This window comes from Monodelphis domestica, chromosome 3, assembly GCF_027887165.1.
Source record: "Monodelphis domestica isolate mMonDom1 chromosome 3, mMonDom1.pri, whole genome shotgun sequence".
In the NCBI taxonomy this organism is placed as follows: Eukaryota; Metazoa; Chordata; class Mammalia; order Didelphimorphia; family Didelphidae; genus Monodelphis; species Monodelphis domestica.
Genome location: NC_077229.1, coordinates 272336281 through 272356038, shown reverse-complemented (window position 1 = coordinate 272356038; position 19758 = coordinate 272336281). Strand labels below are relative to the sequence as shown.

The 19758-nt window shown below is 36.7% G+C and overlaps 1 protein-coding gene across 7 annotated transcripts in view; it reads right to left on the bottom strand.

Annotated features, from left to right (window-relative positions):
- The window catches only part of GREB1L (GREB1 like retinoic acid receptor coactivator), a 350508-nt gene that overhangs the window by 158342 nt on the left and 172408 nt on the right, over positions 1 to 19758 (bottom strand). For 6 of the 7 annotated variants that reach the window (XM_056823781.1, XM_016431665.2, XM_016431666.2 and 3 more), the window contains one exon: positions 6361 to 6615. The gene's annotated coding sequence lies outside the window, so the exon portion shown is untranslated. Of the gene's footprint in view, positions 1 to 6300; positions 6616 to 19758 lie in introns of all 7 variants that reach the window. The other variant, XM_007487635.3, reaches the window with a different exon arrangement.

Below are 19758 nucleotides of genomic sequence, written 5' to 3'. Positions count from 1 at the left end.
TCTGCTCATCCAGATTTAACTTCTTTCCTGATACCCAGTCTTACATCTACAACTTTCTTTCAGACATCTGGAATATGACCCTACACGTCTTAAACTCAATTTGTCCAGAAATGAACTCTACTTCCTTCCTCCCTGCCCCCACCCCCAACTTTTCTATTATTGTTGTGTCACAATTTTCCTCTCAGTCACATTTCACTCCTTTCCCTCTCTCCCTCTCTCTCCCTCTCTTTCTCTCCCTCTCTCTCTCTCTCTCTCTCTCTCTCTCTCTCTCTCTCTCTCTCTCTCTCTCTCTCTCTCTCTCTCTCTCTCTCCCACATCTTCTGCCTGAGATTCTATTTTGGTTCCAAGATGGAAGAGCAGTAAGGGCTAGGCAATGGGGGTTAAGTGATTTGCCCAGTGTCACAGAGCTAGAGATCAAATTGTCCCAAGACTGAAATAATCTCCTCTTTTGAATACTCATAAACATTCTTTATTTTCCTATGATCCTGGTATATTCTAATTTCTTCCACATTCATTTTTTTTAATACATCTTATCTTTCTTACTAGATTATAAACTCCTTGGGGACATATATACCAGTTCTCTTTATCTTTGTCTTTTCAGTGGGTGCTTATCACACTACCACCTCACAGAGATAATTATTATAGATTCCTGAATTGAACAGAACTTGTATGATTCATGGCCTTTTAATTGTTTATTAACCAACATATCCCTTTCAGCAGTAACATAGATCTATGACTTTATATGCAAGGAACTGTACAAAAAAAGTAAAACCTAGTTTCCATTTCAAAGGAGCTTTATCCAAAATAGAAAACTAATGTTGGTTACATATAGGAGCACATAAAAAGAGAGCTAAAAACATGGATTCCAATTCACAAGACTACAGATCTAGACGCAACTTAATAATCTAAGCCCTCCATTTAAAAAAAAAAAGAGAAAACTGAAGCCCACAGAGATTAAATGATTTGTTCAAAGTTACATGGGTAAAAAAGAGCCAGAGATAGAATTTGAATCCAGGTCCTCTGACTCCAAAATCAGCTCCCCTTCCACTATGCCACCCTACTCCCACTGGTAACAGTCTATGATTCTCATAAAAGAGACAGTTGCAACCTAGTGACAGTACTGAATTTTAACTCAGGATCTGGGTTTTACTTTCAGCTCTGACACTTACTGACTGGCTGAAACTCTGAACAAATCACTTATCTTTCTGAGCCTCCATTTTTTTATTTATAAAGTAGCAGCACAGTTATAAGAATAAAAACAAGATTAGTTATGCAAAGAGCTTTGTAAACCTTGAAGTACTAAATAAATATCAACTATTAAGAGGATCTGGTCTTCATCCCAGTTCTGACTCTTCCATAAAACATTCATTCATTAAGTTTTTTATCAAGAATCTGCTATATGCTAGCCCCAGAGTAGGAGGTGGGAGAGAGGGAACAAGGCTGAGAAGGAGGAAGGGAGGAAGGGAGGGAGGAAAGAAGGAAGGGAATGAGAGATGGATGGAAGGGAGAAAGGAAACTCCTTGAAGTCAGAGAGTTTACATTCTTCAGGGTAAGTGGTCGTATAACCATCTAATCTCTCTGACCCTCAACTTCCTCATCATCTCATTTATATTAAGAATAATCTATAATAAGAATACTTACAATACCCATCATTAGCTGTGTGACCCTAAGCAAGTCACTTAATCCTGTTTGCCTTAGTTTTTTCGTCTATAAAGTGATCTGGAGGAGGAAATGGCAAGCCATTCCAGTATTTTTGCCAAGAAAACCCCATATGGAGTCATCAGGAGTTGGACACTATTAAAATAAATGGATAATTAATTGTGTGTTCAAGAATATTTCAAAAAAAGCACATGGTGACTAATTTTACTGAATTCATTAAAAACAAGTGATTTAATGTTTTTTCTGTTTTGTCTTCAAAATTTTCTCAGTATGTTACTTTTTAGTCATTTTCAGTGGTATCCAACTCATCATGACCGTTTGGGGATTATCTTGGCAAAGATATTGGAATAGTTTGCCATCTCCTTCCCCAGTTCATTTTACAGATGAAGAAATTGAGGCCAATAGTAAGGTAAACTGACATGCCATGGGCCTTCTTGCTAGTGTCTGAGGCCAGTCCAGCACTCTACTGTGCCACCTACAAAGGCATAAATTATTTTAAGAGACTCTCCATCCATTACTAGTAGTCTGGAGAAGTTGTCCTATCTCTGTTCTGACAACACTTTAGCCAAAACAATAACTTTAAATTATGTAAGTACATGTAGCAGCTTAGTTAAAATATATATATCACTATAAGAATTCTATTTTCTACTTTCTTAACTGATGAGAAATAATTGCTTAAGAAGCAACTGCCCTTCTAATTATGTTTTAGTGGAGGCTGTGGTAATGAAAAGATAGAGGCCATTGACATATTTTCTATATTTCTATTCCCTTCCCATTCCTACTCTGGGCCCAATTCTACTATTCTTCCATGTAATGAAGAGTTATTTGTTACTTCTGGAAGTCTTAACTTTCTTCCTTGAATACCATGAATTCTTGTGTAAAATAAACAAGTCTCTGTCAAGAATCTCTGGAGCTAGTGCAATGACCAGAGGCTATCCCTGGGCAACATCAAAGATACAAAACAGTAATAGTCAATGTGTGACCACTACCATGCCACCAGAGACCAATTTTTCAACATAGAGCAAAGCTAATCAGCCAGAACAGAAAACATTAAATACAGGGAAATGCTTCCAAAGTGTGGCTTACAGCATTCATCATGCTTGCCACACATAGAGCTGTCCATACAACTTTAACAAAGAACCAAAACTTTAGGTGTTTATCATAACAATCATTAAACATTTGCATAAGACGCCTAGGGCAAAAACCAATTCCCCTCATACTAGAAATGAATTTCAAAAGCTACCTCCCTCCAATTTTTCAAACTTGAAACACTTGAATGACTCAGAAGAGTACAAGAAACTATTTGAAATATTCATCTGGATCCTTTCTCTTTTCCTCCTTTTCTATATTATTTCCTAAATTTTGAAAGTGGATTGAGCATAGTATTCAAACTAAAACAATCAACGATTATAATCAAATGAGGAGACTTTTTTGTTTCACAGGTCCCTAAATCTAGAAAGTGGATTTCATTTTTCCTTATGCATTCAGAAGATTCATTAATAAAAGGTTTATGTCTGAAGTTAAAGGAAAAAATAGTTCCCTACTGTAGAGCTATCTCTAAAATAGAAGCTAATTTTCTATAATTACTTTTTGAAAGCCTAGAAAATCAGAATTATTTTCCCCTCAAAATTAGCAGAATTTTCCATTTCCCCATTTTAGTAAAATATCCCATATTTTCCACAAATGAATAAATTTAAACATAAATATATCTAAAATATTTTGTGTTATAAAAAAAGACATCCTGAAGAGAATCCAGTTAGGAGAAGAAAAACTATATCCTAAATCAACTTGAAATTTTAAGTGACAAAAGACACTTTCTATCTAAATTTGTCATTCTTGCCAACTTTATCTTTCCCTTCCATCTTCTGATACAGTATTTCCATTTTATAGTCTTGAAAGACTTTACTAAAGTTGATATCTGTCATTTTTTCCACAATTTTAATATTTTAAAATCCCTCTGTTTGACAAGCAATTAACAGCCATGAGATGTATGGTTCTTAAGTATTTTTTGAAAGATACATTTATTTACCTTGAGAAAATTGGAATTGAGCACATTATCATTTCCATAATGTATCTGTTCTGTTTAGAAAGTGTACTTATTCTACAAAGTAGAAAATCATCTCCACAATAAATTTGTCCATCAAGAAACTGCCCTTTCCTAAAGTATCCACAATCTTTGGAATAAAGTTCTTGGGGTAATGGAAGGTCTGGTATATTATAAAGATGTCCTTTCATGCATTAGAAAGTTATTTTTCCCACTCTTCTATAAAGAGCAAATTCTTTATTGTTGTTGTTTTATCCTAAGAGCTTGACTCTGACATTGGTTCCCTACTTATTAATCCAAAAATGTGGAGATATTGATTTCTATCATCTCTTATGATTGCTCTCTCTATCCCCCTTTCTCTGTCTCTATTAATCTTTATCCTCCTGCCCCCCAACTCTTTCTGGCAACTTTTCTATTTGCTCTCTTCTATGTACTTAATCATTATTAATTTTTGTTAGCTATTTGTATACACCTCACTTTAAGACTGTATGTTCTTAAAAGAAAAGAGCTGTATCCTTTTTCATCTCTCTATCCCTAAAAATCCCTAGCATGCCAGAGTATCTTATATTAATTTAATTTAGTTGAAAGGTACCAAATAATAATCATCAACTGACTCTTTTTTTTCTTTAAAATTAAATACAACTAATATACACCCCCCCCCCCAATCAGGCACCTACTACAGAAAAGTCCAGTCATTATATTACTTTATTTGTTCAGTTTGAAATTTTAAAATAAATTAAGATACCTTTTACCTTGTACTAAGTTCTTGTGTTTTAAAGTTTTTCTTTCAGTGAAATAAAACATGTTTTGGAGTGATAGAGAGCTGGAAAGTGAGCTTTAATTAATTATACTTTAAAATAAAAAGTATGTATATTTTGCTTTTAGAAAATATTATTATTTAATAAGTTACTTTAAAGAGAAAGGATTTTGCCCCAAACTTATTGTACCATTCACTCATTTCATCTTTCTTCTTACTTCTCTTTTCCTGACAATTTATTTGGGGTGTGAGTCTGGAGAACAAATGGCTTTTCACTAAGCAGAGAATTTTTTGCTAGAGAAACATTAAAATTATAAACAATTTGGAAACCAAAGTACACTTCAACCTTAACTGTTCTTTCAGATCTATATTGACTGCTTATATAAGTTGCCAACATTTGGTGAGGATTATCCTTTCATTCAGACAAAAAGCAAGCATTCCTTAGATAAATCAGGACTTTTTGCCATGAGACTCATAAAACCTTTTCACAACACAGATTTTTCAAGAGAATCCTTTAAGGTTTTAGGAGGCTGCTCCTTTTTACTAAGTAACAAAATACACCCCATGGTGTCTCACTGACCCCACTCAGCTGTCCTTTGACCTCTTCCATTGTTGTGGCCTAACTTCAGGGGCCACAGAATTTGCCTCCCATATCAAAAAGGCTACTGTTGCTTCCTCCTAGCACCTGGTGAAACAAAATTCAACAGTTTGGGTTTCTTTCTCTCTCCCTCTCCTTCTCTTTCTCTCTCTGTCTCTCCTCCTCCCCCCAACTTTCCTCTTCCGACTATTTTCCAGATGTGCCAGGCTCAAATGTTAAACCAGCTACTGGGATTCTGTAATCTTCCTGGTAACCTTAAGTAACAAACAGAACCTGGACCCTAGTGGTAATGACCCTCTTGTTCTTTTTGGCCTCAAAAGGATACGACAGGTCATAAAAGAGAAAAAGATCTTTGGCCTCCCTTGGAAATGCTGGGTCATTTAAAGCGCGTTGTAACCTCCCCAAAGGAGAGAAAAACAGTGTCTTAGGGTCTTAATCCATTATGCTGCTGCTGATAAGCAGGGTTGCCTCAAACCACCATCCTTAAATTCTTAACTCTCAAGAAGGGTCTCTGAGGAGTCTTTGTCAGAGTGAGTGCCACCCTCCCTAATTCTAAGTTCAAAGTGTCCTAACCCGGTGGCAAGCATCTTAAAAGATGGGGGGGGTGGGGGGGGGTGGGGGGAAATGAGTAAAATGAGTAACCTCTCTTCTGAAAGAGCACCCTCCTCAGGTTGGTGTTTTGTGTATTCAAAAGAGGGTTTATTTAGGGCTATTTGTTTGAACCAGTAGCAGCCTGGAAGAATTTCCAGTTATAAAACCATAATCATATGAAACTAAAATCCCATATTTTTATGTAACATTAGCTAACCTCACACACTCACACACACACACACACACACACACACACACACACACACAGCTCGTTATGTGCCAAGAACCGTACTAAATAATTTATAATTATTATTTCATTTGATCCTCCCAACAGCCCTGGGAGGTCGGTGCTATCCCCATTTTACAGATGAGGAAACTGAGGCAAACTCGGTTACTGAGGCAAACTCTACAGCAAATACTTCATCTTCCCTATTTACTGATAACAATTCATGAATACCTTTCGGGGTGGAAATGGATCCTTCCAAAAATGTTCTTCTCCCCCCCCCCGCCCACCCCCCCACTTCCCTTGGTGTGTTTCTGAGGTAGGAGAGTAATAATAGGATGTTGGGACGGGTCAAATCAGTACAAGAATCAATACAGAAGCTTCGTTAAATTCCAAAATGAAAGAAACTCACAAACCAAAAAACCCACCTAAATCTTAACTTGGAGGAAAAGTCACTGGCTAGAAAAAAATCGTGTTGTGATGGGTACCTTGGCTTCTCTGTGTTAACCTTTCTGAGACACGTTCATGGTTGAGGCAGGAGCAAAGACTTCGCGAGCCTGCTGCTGCCGCCGCCGCCGCGCCCCCGAGGCTGCTCCGGCTGCCGCTGCCGCTGCCGCCGCCGCCGCCGCCGCCGCTGCTGCTGCCGCTGCGGCTGCTCGGACTTCCACGGCTGCCGCCGAAGCTGCCGCTGGCCGCTCCGGGCCGCTTCAGAGTGCCTGACTTCACCCAAGCCTCTTTCACACCTGCAAAAAAAGCAAAGCCAGAGACGTAGGAGCAATTCCAAAAGTTTTCTATTTTATATTTTAAAACGAACAAAAGCCTCATCTCTATCTGCATCCATCACAACTGGTTAAATACAGAGGCAGCCTCCTTCCCTAATCTCTAAAGGTGACGAACCAGATCTCTAAAGGTGTATATACTCGTTAGTAATTATTGCCCTTGGGTTGGGTTCTTGTTGAATATAAAACAAAAGAAAAAAATTTAAATTAAGTCTGCATTTTTGAGGGGTGCCCTTATGATGTTAAAAAGCCTCCTTTCTCTTGGAAGTTTGGTCTTGCCAGGAGCACAAGCGAAAGTTAATGCCGCTTTGTTAGTATTTTTACTTTTCACAGTTTGAGACGCATGGTCCCTGGTTTCAGTCCAAAAAATATTAATTTAATAAAACATCAATATTCTATAATGGAAAACAGCTTAAAGTGGAGTGTTTTCCTATTTTTGGCTATAGTTCTTAATTTATTAAGAAAAAATCTGGCTGCAAGGAAAAAAGTTACTTTTATCATTGTATTAAGCTGTAATCTTAATACTACTTGTTTTAGAATTAGAATTACAGAATTTTATTAAATACAATCATTTAACTAGACTCTGAAGAAAAACTAGGAAGAACAGTAAAGAATTATGTAAAATAAAAAAAAACTATTTGAAAAACTACTTATATATACATAATATATAGGGTTTCCCATCTGCTTAGTACTTTGAAAAAAAAAGCACATTTTCATCGACTACACAGTAAAAACTAGGAAACCAAGAAAACATTTTAAAAACTAATTTTTCAATAAAGTGATTTTTAGTTTTACAATCCCTTCATCTCAAATTTGGAGGAAGGAAGCAAAGTAAAGCAAAGAAAATAGAAAGAAAAAACAAGGCAATTTCAGGTTTTGAAGTTAAAAAACAGTTTACTTTACCTCTTTTACTGATCAGGAGGAAGGTCATCAGGGAAAAAAAAAACAGAACAAACTACATAATTTTCAGTCCCAAATAGGCATTTTATTCTGAGTTGTGCATCCTTGCTATACCACACCACCAATACTAAGGCTGTCACAGATGGTCAACAAGGTCAAACTCCATTACTTCCCCTGGAACTCTTAAGGCTCTATGAGGCTCCCAATGATTTAAAAAAAGTCTGTAATCCAATTCCAATAGCTCCTGGGTCTAAAATTATTGCTATTTTTCGGCCACGTGCTGCACACTTCACCTGCTAGTAATGACATTTTTGTATTTTCTTCTAATTACACTCAAAGCTAAGACCTTTGGCCCAGGGCCACAGACCTTCATTCAGGCTGCACACATTCTGTTAAACGCCCTGATCCTTTGTTGTCACTCTTCCCCTTTCATCTATTATTTACACCCATTGAGAAGGAAGATCCTCCACCATTTGGATGGTTTAAACCTTCTAATCATCTTAATTTCTGCCTTTCAACCAGCACTCTTCTTCATAGAACAATGCTAAATCGTTTGACAAAATCATTTTTCAATTACAGTTCTCTCTCTACTTCCATTCCCTTCTGTCCAGTCTTCTAGTCTTAGAAAACCTCCATTAGGTGGGGCTTTGGTTTCATCCTCCTACACATTTTGACTTTCCAGAACCACCAAAATGGATTCTTTTTTATACAGTATAAAATCTCCAAGTTCATTCATTTTGCGAAACCAATAATCAATAATATATTTCCCTGTTGTCTTCGAAGAACCTATTAAAAGTCAGTTACTTGTTTAAAATACACTAAAAAAATCTGCTCAACTGTCCCCAAGGGTTGAATGTTGGATATTTACAGTTAAGAGTTATCATTCCCATGCAAAATTGTAATTAGTATTCAGAAAGGGAGTAGGAGGTGAGTAAATGGGGGACTGGGGAATCTCATTACAAATTTAATACATTTTAATAACTGTATATGTTTACTTTTATATAAGAATACCTGAAAAGGCTCTGTTTCTCAAAAGCACAAAGCACAAAAAAAAAATCCGATAAACTACTGTAATTTTTCACACACCTTTCTTAGTTTCCCATTGCCATTAACAGAAAAACAACAATAAAAGCAAAGAGTTATTTACCATGATGCAGATGACCACTTGGATCATTGCAGTTATCCAAAGATGCAGATTTCTAGGTGGTTTAGAAAATGACATATGATCCATCTTTGTTCTTTCTTCTTCTATTGCTCAGCTTACTCTTGATTTCTAACAGCGTTTCCTTGTTGTCTGTCCCCTCTGCAGACCCTCAGCCCCCTTGTCTTTTCTTATTTTCACCATTTGCTTCAACCAGCAGCAGTTCACTGGAGACTCATCCATCTTGTAATGCCTACAGTGACAGATGCTCTCAGGAACAACCATACTGCTGAGTGAACAAAAGATAACATCACCTCTAGGAACTCAAGAGAGAAATACAACTACAACCTAAGACTGGGGCTGTCCTGACAGACATTGGACCATAAAACTCTTCTAAGTGAAAAAGAAAACAATTGCCAAAAAAAAAAATCGGGCACAATCAAAGACAAAAAAAGAATGATTATTTGTAGATTGCCTTTCTACTCTGCATTTCACTATTCCCCCACCTCCCCTACCCCCCAGCTTCTATATTGGGGCAATTCACTTGGCAAGAGACTGAGTGAAAAAAGAGATTTTTCAAGTGTTTTAAAGTGTCCTTTTTATTTGGTAATACTCTGAATAAAACTTATTTACACATATTTCAAAAATTTTCAGGATATACTACAACATCAACTTCCTGACATTTCTGGTCTGTAAAAAGTAGTATTATGGTTGAATAATGTGTAATAACTGAATTTTATTGTTCCAGAATCTGTACACACATCAAAATCAAATACTAAGAAAGTAAAAAGTAAGAGTGTGATATACACTGTCCCCAATATACATTGTCAGTTCAAAAGATAAGAACTCCATTCATTACACAACCTACAACTTGGGTTATAAAAGACAGCTAAGAGAGGATTCTGGGAAGTGCTATAGATCTCTTCTCTAACAAAGGAAAGGTCATATTAACATCTCCCAGAAACAAACTAAGGAAAGGAGAGTAAATGCAGAGAACTCTTTCCTTGCAAGGTTTGTTGGTTTTTTACTTCAACTTTTTATGTGGTTCTTAATATAGCAGTGTCAAAGAAACAGCTACAAAATGTAAATTGTTCATTTCATCTATAATACGAAGGGGAAATATTAAGAAACACAAAACAAAGATGAACCCAGAGTTCAATTAAAAACATCTTGTGATAAATGACAGGAAATATTCATTTTAGCAAAGTTATTTAGAAATGCTATTTCCCAGCAAAGAGCAAAAGTACTGCTTCCTATAAATAATTTATTTTTAAAGAGAGTAGCAGGTCCATGTATTTTTTAATGATAAATATAAATATTTTATTCAATTAAAAATTGATTAAGACAATGAATGCACCAAGTATTAGGGACTAATGTCTTCCTAACCCTAAGTTTACAACACTGTCGTTATTAGTTGTGGTGACGTTCTGTTAAGTGTGATCAGTGAATTCCCCCAGCTCCTCATGATTTTACTGACAAGATATGATATGACTTTCTAATCACTAATTTTATATCATGTGTTTATATTAATTTGACCAAAAAGAAATTGTACCAGCTTGAGGAATGAAAATCCCATTCTTATAAAATCTTTGTCTTTAAATCTCTTGAGTACAACTGGCAGCTATTTCACACTTTCAAAATCTCTCATTTTAATACACTCAAATACAAAGAAAAAAACAAATGGAAACAAGAAAATCAATTGGAGGAGGGAAGGAAGAGAAGGGGAAGAGTTCCCAATTGTATACAACACCTGAACTGTAACATGGGCTGGGAAAAAAAATGTTGAAAGCTTAGCAGGTCTCAGCAAGCAACTACTCAAAAAAAGTTGTCTTCATTGTCTCCAAAAATAGAATTGATCTTTTAACTACACAAACTATAGTTTTTGTCTAAAGACCCCCCCCCCCCTTACCCCCGGCTTCTCTTGGCATTTTCTAAACCTACGGAACTCGATAAAATTAATAAGTGTAATATTCCAACAATATAGTTCCACAATCTGTAACTTTCGACATTAACACTAATTACCAACAGAAAGGCATGACCTTGAAATGACAGCTTCATTAATGCAAGTCTTATTGGTGAAGGCTTTAAAAAGACCTAGTTAAATGAACTAGTTTTAAATACAATAGGATCAATATGCACGTAGAAAATGTACACCCCAGTGGAAAGTTCTTATTGCCTGATTGATAAAAAACAAAACAATTTTTTAAAGTCCCCATTCCAGAAAATAGTCTGTGCCAGAAATCCACACAGGAAAAAAAAAATCCATCAAAATGAAACTCTAAAAAGGTTTACCCTTCACCATCCGATTTGCACTTCAAAACCCTTTAAGTCCTTCAGCTAAACCCCAGGGCTGAACCATTTCAATAATAACAGAGGGGACCAGCAGTGATTTATCTGCCTTTTGGCCTCTGGACAGAGCTGTAATGTCTGCCAAGCTTTTCTGTCACTGCCCCTCCCTCCCCCTGGTCCCAAACCTACTTTTCTTCAGCCTTATATCTTTAATGCTTTATAAACAACTTTCTGAATATGCTTAAATGCAGAGTGTGCCTCTCCCAGTTAGATGCAAGAACAGTTTGTAACTTTTGGGTTCAGTATTTTTGGCATAGATTTCAAAAAATGGAATGATACTGAGTAATCAGAATTCTGAAACTGTCAGGTTTGATTTTACATCCTTCTTCATTTTCAGCTTTGAGAGAAAGGGAAGAAAACCCTTCATTCTAGCTTCAGTCTTTCCACCACCACCAGTGTTAACTACTAGGAGTAACTGCTCAAAGGGACCAATATATATCAGATTTCTTAATCTTATGTGATCATAGCAAACCAAACCTTTTGGGGTTTGTGCGAATGTGAAGATCATGAATTTTAAACTACTTTAGCAAATCCAAGAAGAGTAGAGGTTTCTCAGGTCACAAACTCCTGGGTCACAAGGACCTTATAAGCAGCTATCAGACCACTATGACTCAACTGATTTACTTTTGTTATCAAGTATACACTGTAGCTGCCATCATTGAACAATAACATTTCCTTCCACTGAAAACAAGCACCAACAGTATCAGTGCTATTATTTAATCCAAAGTCATTTAATGCAAAACAAAGCAGCCTCTTTGAAAACTTAATTTCTTCACATCACTAAATCCACCTATATTTTCTTTCCTGAATGAACAAAGCCTATTTCAAGCTTACACTTTGAAACTTTAATTGTAACATCATCTCAGAGAGAAAGATTAAAAATTGCTTCCTTCTTTTTGCTCTTATATTCTTTTTCACTTACATGGAGGAATTTTACCTTTTTCAAAGTGTGTTGATTTAGACAGAAATCCATCTGAATGTCAAATTAGCAAAATGTGCAAAAGATTCTTCTATGATATATGTGATTCAAGTTTTACTCATATTAACTGAGAATGTCCTTGTCACTTCACTATTTTCCTTCAAACATTATAAACTGCTAATTTGCTGGTCTAATTTGCTTGCTAAGATCATAAGACCACAGATCTGGCCTGGATGGAACCTCAGAGGTCATCTAGTACAACTCCTTCATTTAACAGCTGTGGAAACTAAGGTCTTTGGAGGTTAACTGATTTGCCCAAGGTCATAAAGGTAATAGGTATTGGAGTTGAAATATGAACTCTGGTTTGTAAGTATTCTCATTGAATTAGCAGATGCATTTTACTTAAATACAACTTCTATTGTAAATAACTAAATATTAGAAAATTAAATAAATTAAGTTGGAAAAAAACTGAAATTAATTTGAGTTTTCCACTAGTAAACACTCTATCATTCCCTTTTAACTGCCACAATAGATCAAGTTCTTATTATTTCTATTCTGCCCTCTTATAATAGCCCCCTTAGGGCAATTAGGTGGTACAACAGATAGAATGCCAGGCTTGGAGACAGGAAGACTCATTTTTCAAATTTGGCCTGAGACACTTACTAGATAAGGAACCCTGTGCAATGTAACTTCTTTGTGCCTCAGTTTCCTAGTCTGTAAAATAAATTGGAGAAGGACATGCAAACCACTCCACTATCTCTGCCAAGAAAACCCAAAATGGGGTAATGAAACTCAGATATAACTGAAACAACTCACGAACAATAATAAATAGTCTCCTTGCCGTGATTCTCTTACCTTTCTGATTTTGTCCTACAGATTGATGCTGCTCTAAGTCATTTCTTGGCTCAAAAGCTTTCAGTAGTTCTCAAATGTCTTTAAATAAAGTCCAAACTCTAATCTATCATGCAAACTATCCTCAATAGAGCATCAACCTTCCTTTATAACTTTTTTCATATGAAATCTCTTCATATCCTATACATTAGTTCTAAACTGTAGATTAATTGTCATCCTGCAAACATGCTTTTCTGGTCCCATTCCAACATTTTTGCACATGGCATAGCTTAGGGGGCAGCTAGCTGATGCAGTGGATAGAGGGCTAGATTTGGAGTCAGGAGGACCTGAGTTCAAATTCCACTTCAGACACTTACTAGTTGTGTGAGCCTGAGCAAGTGATTTAACTTTCACTTGTCTTAGTTTCCTTATCAGCAAAGTGGACATAATACTAGTCTACTTCCTAGAATTGCTGTAAGGATAAAATAATGGCTGTAAATTGATAGTTGTTTTTGTTATCCTAGTGCCTAGAGTGCTTCTGCTACCAGTTCCTCATTTCTTACTGTTAGTAGGCTATCCAGCCCTAGTATGATCTCAACACTCATTTGTACTCTTGTATATTTAAGAGTCTAATTTGTATTATATATTTGTAATGGTGAATGAACCAAATGACCCCACCCCATTTGAGGTAAATGATCCTTTCACAAGGTAAGAATGCATGTCTCAGGTGATGAAAGCCTTAAAATAAAATGTGGGTAAAGTGTCAGACTGACTAGAGTGATGATAACAGGCTGCTTAGTCATGCTCTAGGAGTCTCTATAAAATATCGATCCAAGTCCACCTTTGACCCAGGAATGAGTACCAGCCAGGAGATGCCATTCTAGCATTACTCTTATGGAAGACTTGTTTTAGAGAGCCTGAAGATTGCACTTCAGCTTCCTCTTTGGTCTCTTTCCCACCACTTTTCCCTTAGCTAGAACAGAGCCTTTCAAGTTTCAAAAAATCCAGAGGAATGTGGATATCTCATCTTCCCATCAGCATCCTGGCACTGTATCTCTAAGACAGCAACAGCTGACATGAGAAACTGAGAATAGATTGGATGTAATGTGGGAAGGTAGATTAATTGATTCATGGCTCCAAAGAGTCCCACAAAGAAATTATACCTTCCCTTAAGGGAAACTTCTTGAGAATCCTACAAGGGAGAAAAAAAGAACTTCTAACAACCAGTTACCTGGTTGTCATACATGCTCTCTCTGCTTGAGCCCACTTTTCCCAGCAATCCATATATACAGATGGGAGAATGTCACAGTCTTTTGGAGGAGATATTTTACAGCAATGTAAGTATTCCAGGTTAGTAAATAACTGGCAGACTGACTAAATGATAATCAATTGAAGGGAAAGCTCACTTTTAGGGGCTCAAGCCAATAGTCCTAAAAAAGATTACCTGCAATTCCACAGGGCTATGGAGATGTATCCTGCCTTTATGTGGGATTCAACTTATCAAGTGATTTGAAATTGTGGTATTTGAGCTTAAGCATGCACTAAATATTTATCACTCCCACAATAATGTACATATCTACAGTCCTAAGGATACCATGGAGATTAATGAAAGCAGGATAAATATATTTGTTCTTCCAGAAATGGTCAGCATTTGGATAAGTTTGAAGGGTGGGGATCTAGTTAAAAATCAAATGCATCTAAGAGATCTTAAGTGAACTCACTCTCTTTCTAAATTTAGTTCAACCCCAACCCTAAAATCTTTTTAGTTTGAAACTCAGACCTTGTCTCCCACTAGGCCTGGTTCTGAATTTGTGAGACCTAACTAATGCTCATGAAACCCCATTTTACCTCTGTCGATCAATTAACAAGCTTTTATTAAGTGCCTATTATTTTCCAGGCACTACACTAACTGCTGGGGATACAAGGAAAGGTCACAGACAGTCCCTGCTCTCAAGGAGCTCATGGTCTAATGGAGGAACCCCATTTTTCACTGACATTTTTATATTGGGTGCTTTTCTTGTCAGGTTTCTGTTATATTATATTCCTGACTTTGACCTGTGAAGGGACTCCTCCATTAATCTTGCTTTGCTTTTCCTTAACTTCTCTCCCCAATCTCCTAAACTCCACAAGCAGAGGAAACTTCAATCAACTTCAATAAAGACACAACAATTGGGGCTAGATAGAATAGCACAGATATATCCCTGAGGGCAGAAACTGTCTAGTGCATCTTTTTATTTCCACTAGTAGATCAGCACAGTCTTGTTCTCTGTTCTTACCTCTACCTCTTCAGAATTCTAAGCTCTCTTCAATGCTTAGTTCAAGTGACCCCTCTCACAGGGGGCCTTGACAGTGAGAAGTTTTTTCTCACTTTCTCCAACTGTTGGTGTTCCCACTCCAACAAAATTACTAGTATTTATTTTGTATATACCTCTCCGTATACATGTTTCCCCACCAACAGAATAACAGCCTTTTCAAGGAAGGTTCTTTTTTGTCTTTTTCTCTGTGTCGCTAGCACTGGGTACAATGTCTGGTATATAGCAGGAATTTAATAAATGCTTACTGAATTGTATTGTACCTTTTAAATATAACAATAATTCAATGATTAAGTTAGTTAATTGGGGAAATCAGTATTTTTAAAAGATTATAAACACAGAACCAAATGCATTTCCAACATTCCCAAGCACTAAGATATCATGTTCTGGCATATATCAATCAATCAATCAATCAGCAATTAGGCACCAACTGTGTGCCAGGCACTGTCCACATATAACATCCATCAGATCCCTACTGCTAAAAACTGATGAAAAACAAATATAACAATAAATGAGCTTACTTAATAGTTGCAAGAACAAACCATAGATTAATTAATACTTAAAATAAAAATGTATATTAGAAACACAAACCAAGAAATACAGAAACTAAAAATGAAGGTAAAGTGCTCACTGATATTACCAAGTCAGAAGTGACTGATAAAGCAAAGATTTTCTTCATTTACTATATGAGACAGAGATAGGATAGAGAAGTCTTCCTCAAAGTACCAATGACAATCATTGATCTTTCAATGAAGAGGAAATATTGATTTTTCATTAAGTATTTATCAAATGCACTAGTATTCTGGATGCTCTTTAGACAACATAGAAACATTGGTTCCTGTCTAGCAGGAGTGTTATCTTCTTAGGCGAACTGAAAGAATGGAGATTTCTTCCTAAGTCATAATACTCTTTATCTACATTTAGCATATGCCAAAATTTTGGGAGTCTGTATAAATTATATCAACATCTGGAATACTACAAAATCTCCTCACTGAAATCCTTAGTTGTTACAAAGTCATTGCTAACCATCAATCCAGGAAAATTCACCAAGTAAAAAATATATTTTACTTAGTTTATGACCTGTAGTTGATAGGTATGAGTTATTAGTCCACATAAAGATAAATAGTGAAATGGGCCCAGAACTAAACAGGAGAGGAGGTTAAATACACTATTGTGTTTGGGAAAATGTATGTTGTCTTCTACTTTTTGCAAAAGCTAACTTTTTTTTTTTTAACACTAATAGCACCCTGAGATGCTCTAGTCATGAAATTATAATCAAGTATGATATCAGAAGAATCAAAATCACAGGTGACCCAAAGAACCATAGAAAGATCATGAAGGATGTAATAGTGCTGCATTTTACCACTGATGACTGATACATCTTTCAAATTTACTCACCCGATTTTCACTTATGGATTTGATCCCCACTGACTAGTGCTACTCCAGGATTCTAGAAGTATTTTGGGGGGTTTGAACTCCTAAACCCATACCCCATAAACTGTCATTGGTATGTGTGAAGATGGGATTAACTCTTCCCTGCCCATTTTTAGATTTAATCACTATAAAAACTATAAGATTAAAAGATCCCTTTTGCTCCTTTCTCTTTCCTTCCCCATTCATTAGTGACTTCCTTCTGGTACCTTCATTCTAAGGAAGCATCCAGGCTAGCCATACCTCAATTCCTACTCCTGACTTCACCACAATGCTCTTCCCTCTACTCCCTACTTTTCAGCTTTCTTCTATGTGCTCTCTTCTCCCTTTAGAACAGTGGTTCTCAACCTCTCAATTTGTAGCAATGAGAATACAAAATGCATATCAGGTATTTACATTCCGAATCATAACTGTAGCAAAATTACAGTTTTGAAGTAGCCACCAAAATAATTTTTTGGTTTGGGGTCACTGCAACATGAGGAACTGTATTGTGGGGTCATGGCATTAGAAAGGTTGAGAACCACTGCTTTAGAATGAAAGTTCTATGAAGGCAGGGACCATCTTTTTTTCTGCTGAATTTGTATTCTCAGCACTTCACATGGTTCCTGGAAAGTAGTAAGTTCTTAATCAATGCCTTTTTTAAAAAGGTCCTTCCCTATTCCAAGGCAGAAGAATGATAAAAGGGGTTAAGTGACTTGCCCAGGGTCATACAGCTAGGAAGTGTCTGAGGTTAGAGTTAAACCCAGCACCTCCCATTCCTAGATCCAGCTCTCAATGCACTGAGCTATCTAGCTTGCTTTTTAATGAAGGCCTTTTGAGTAACTTGACAAAACATGACCACCAGAAATCTGGGGCATACTCTTCCACAAATAAACAGAGGTACAATGGGATGAGTGAGCTAGAACCTATGATATAATTCATATTGAGACACACATCAGGGAACCCATGTGGCCATGGCAACTCTCAACTTAGACACTAGGGCCATGATCACAGAATCAGGGCATTTAAGAGTTGGAAAGGACTTTAGCAACCATCTGGTTGAGTCCAACCTATTTGTAAAAGGAATCCTTACTATAACATTGCAGGGAGTAGTTTCCAGCTTTTGACTGAGGATCTCCAAGTAAGGGAATAGTTCACCACAATTGAGGAGAATCCAAGTTATGTTGGGGCAGCTATAATTCTGAAGAAGTCAAATTTCCTGTTATCAACCCCAAATTTCCCTCTTTGATCTTTGACCACTGTTCTTGATTCTACCCTTTGGGGCCAAACAGAATAAGTTTAATATCTCCTTCATATTCTCTTCAAATACACTGATACCATGGCATTTGTCATTAATGAAGGTAGGTAGAGTACCAAAAGAATTTTTACCATAAGGAATAATGTAAATTAAATTAATCCATTCCAAACCCCCAGAAAACCCAGAGTTTATAAGGCAATTTTTTATTCTCTGGAAGAGGAGTCCTCTTCCATAATATCTGAGAACTACTGCCCTTCTGGAGTTCTTTCTCTTTCTCTTTTCTGTCCTTTATTACCACTGAACCCAGCTTGAGATTCACCACGTGTAAGCATCCAATGATGTTAGTGTTTGTCTGCATTTCAAAATTCCTCTAACGTGGAAAAGGGTCTGGCCATTTAACCAATTTACAAATCTAGAGAACGTAGGACCTCTCATCTCTAGGTCTAGCTCTCAATTCCCTGAGCCACCTAGCTGCCCCACACAAAAATACTTTTAAATGATAGTAATATGGGGAGGCTAGGTGGCTAAGTGAATAGAGCTCCAGGCCTTGATTTGGGAGGGACCTGGGTTCCTATCTATCCTCAGCTATTTCCTAGCTGTGTGACTATAGAAAAGTCACTTAACCCCAGTTACCTAGCCCTTACCACTCTTCTACCAATAGTTTTGATTCTAAGACTTCAGAAGGTAAGAGTTAAAAAATACATTTTAGCAGTATGATGGTTGCTTGCCCTCTTTTTGAATTGTTTTTTTTTCCCTGACTGGGGGATTTGATTGATAGAAAGAGAGTGGGAGATTAATTTCTGATGATTCTGAAAAAAAATCATTTAACCTCTCCTTCTAGAATTAAGGCCAGAGGGATATCTACATTTTGGGTCACACTTTCCTGTCATCTTTTCTTTGACCTTGTGCTTCAGACTTTCAGAAGAACAACCAATAACCACACACAAAGCAGAAATTATCTTGCTCAAAGTTCATTGTCTGATAGAAAACTGAAAAACTCAATGAAAAAGTGGTTGACCTTGAGGCATGAGAGGTAGGAAAGAGACACAGGAGTCTGGCTGACCAGGGCCACAAAATCAGAGCCACTCTCAGCATTCTCAAACATTGGATAGCCAGTATGTACCTGGTAGGCAGGTGAACTGGGGGAAACGGCATATTCTCCACTTTTCCCTTTTGGTCCTTTATGTATAGTCTTGCCTTTTTTTTTTCTTAAACCCTTACTGTCTGCCTTAGTATCAATTATAAGACAGAAGATTGGCAAGGGCTTGGCAACAGGGGTTAAATGACTTGCTGACAGTAAGAAAGACTGTTTGAGTGTCTGAGGACAGATTTGAACCTAGGTCGTCCTGACTACAGGCATGACATTCTATAGCTGTCCCTTCAGCCTTTCTAATAATTTCTTTCCATATGTGTCTAATGTATGTGGTTATGATTCCATGTAGTATACGTTTAAAGATCTAGGGGGAGAAATAGAATAAAGGTTAGGAGATGGCTCAAGGAGACTATCTCCAGACTACAGTTTTGGGACTAATTTTCTTTTTGCTTTATTCTGTGTCCAATAAACTATGTGATACTAAAACCATAAGAATATATTAACTTCCTTCAAATATTACTTAATATCTCTCTAAAACCAAAAGCAAAATTGTGTATAATAGAGAAAAAGTTAGAGTGCTTGCCAGATAGGTCAGAGATAAAACAGGGATGTCCATTTTCACTACTACTATATAATATAGTTGTGTTAGTTTTTAGGCATCTATAAAGCACCTACTATTTGCTAGGGACCTGTTAAGCTTTGGGGTAAAAAAAAAAGGCAACAACACCCTTCCAAAACAGAAGCATTCTCTGCTCTCACAGAGTTCATAGTCTAATAAAGGAGGTAACATACAAACAACTATGTATAAAAAGATATGAGGCCGCTTAATTGGAAGGGAGTAAAATGTAAGAAGACTGAAAAGGACAAAAATCATATGATTATTTCAATAGATGC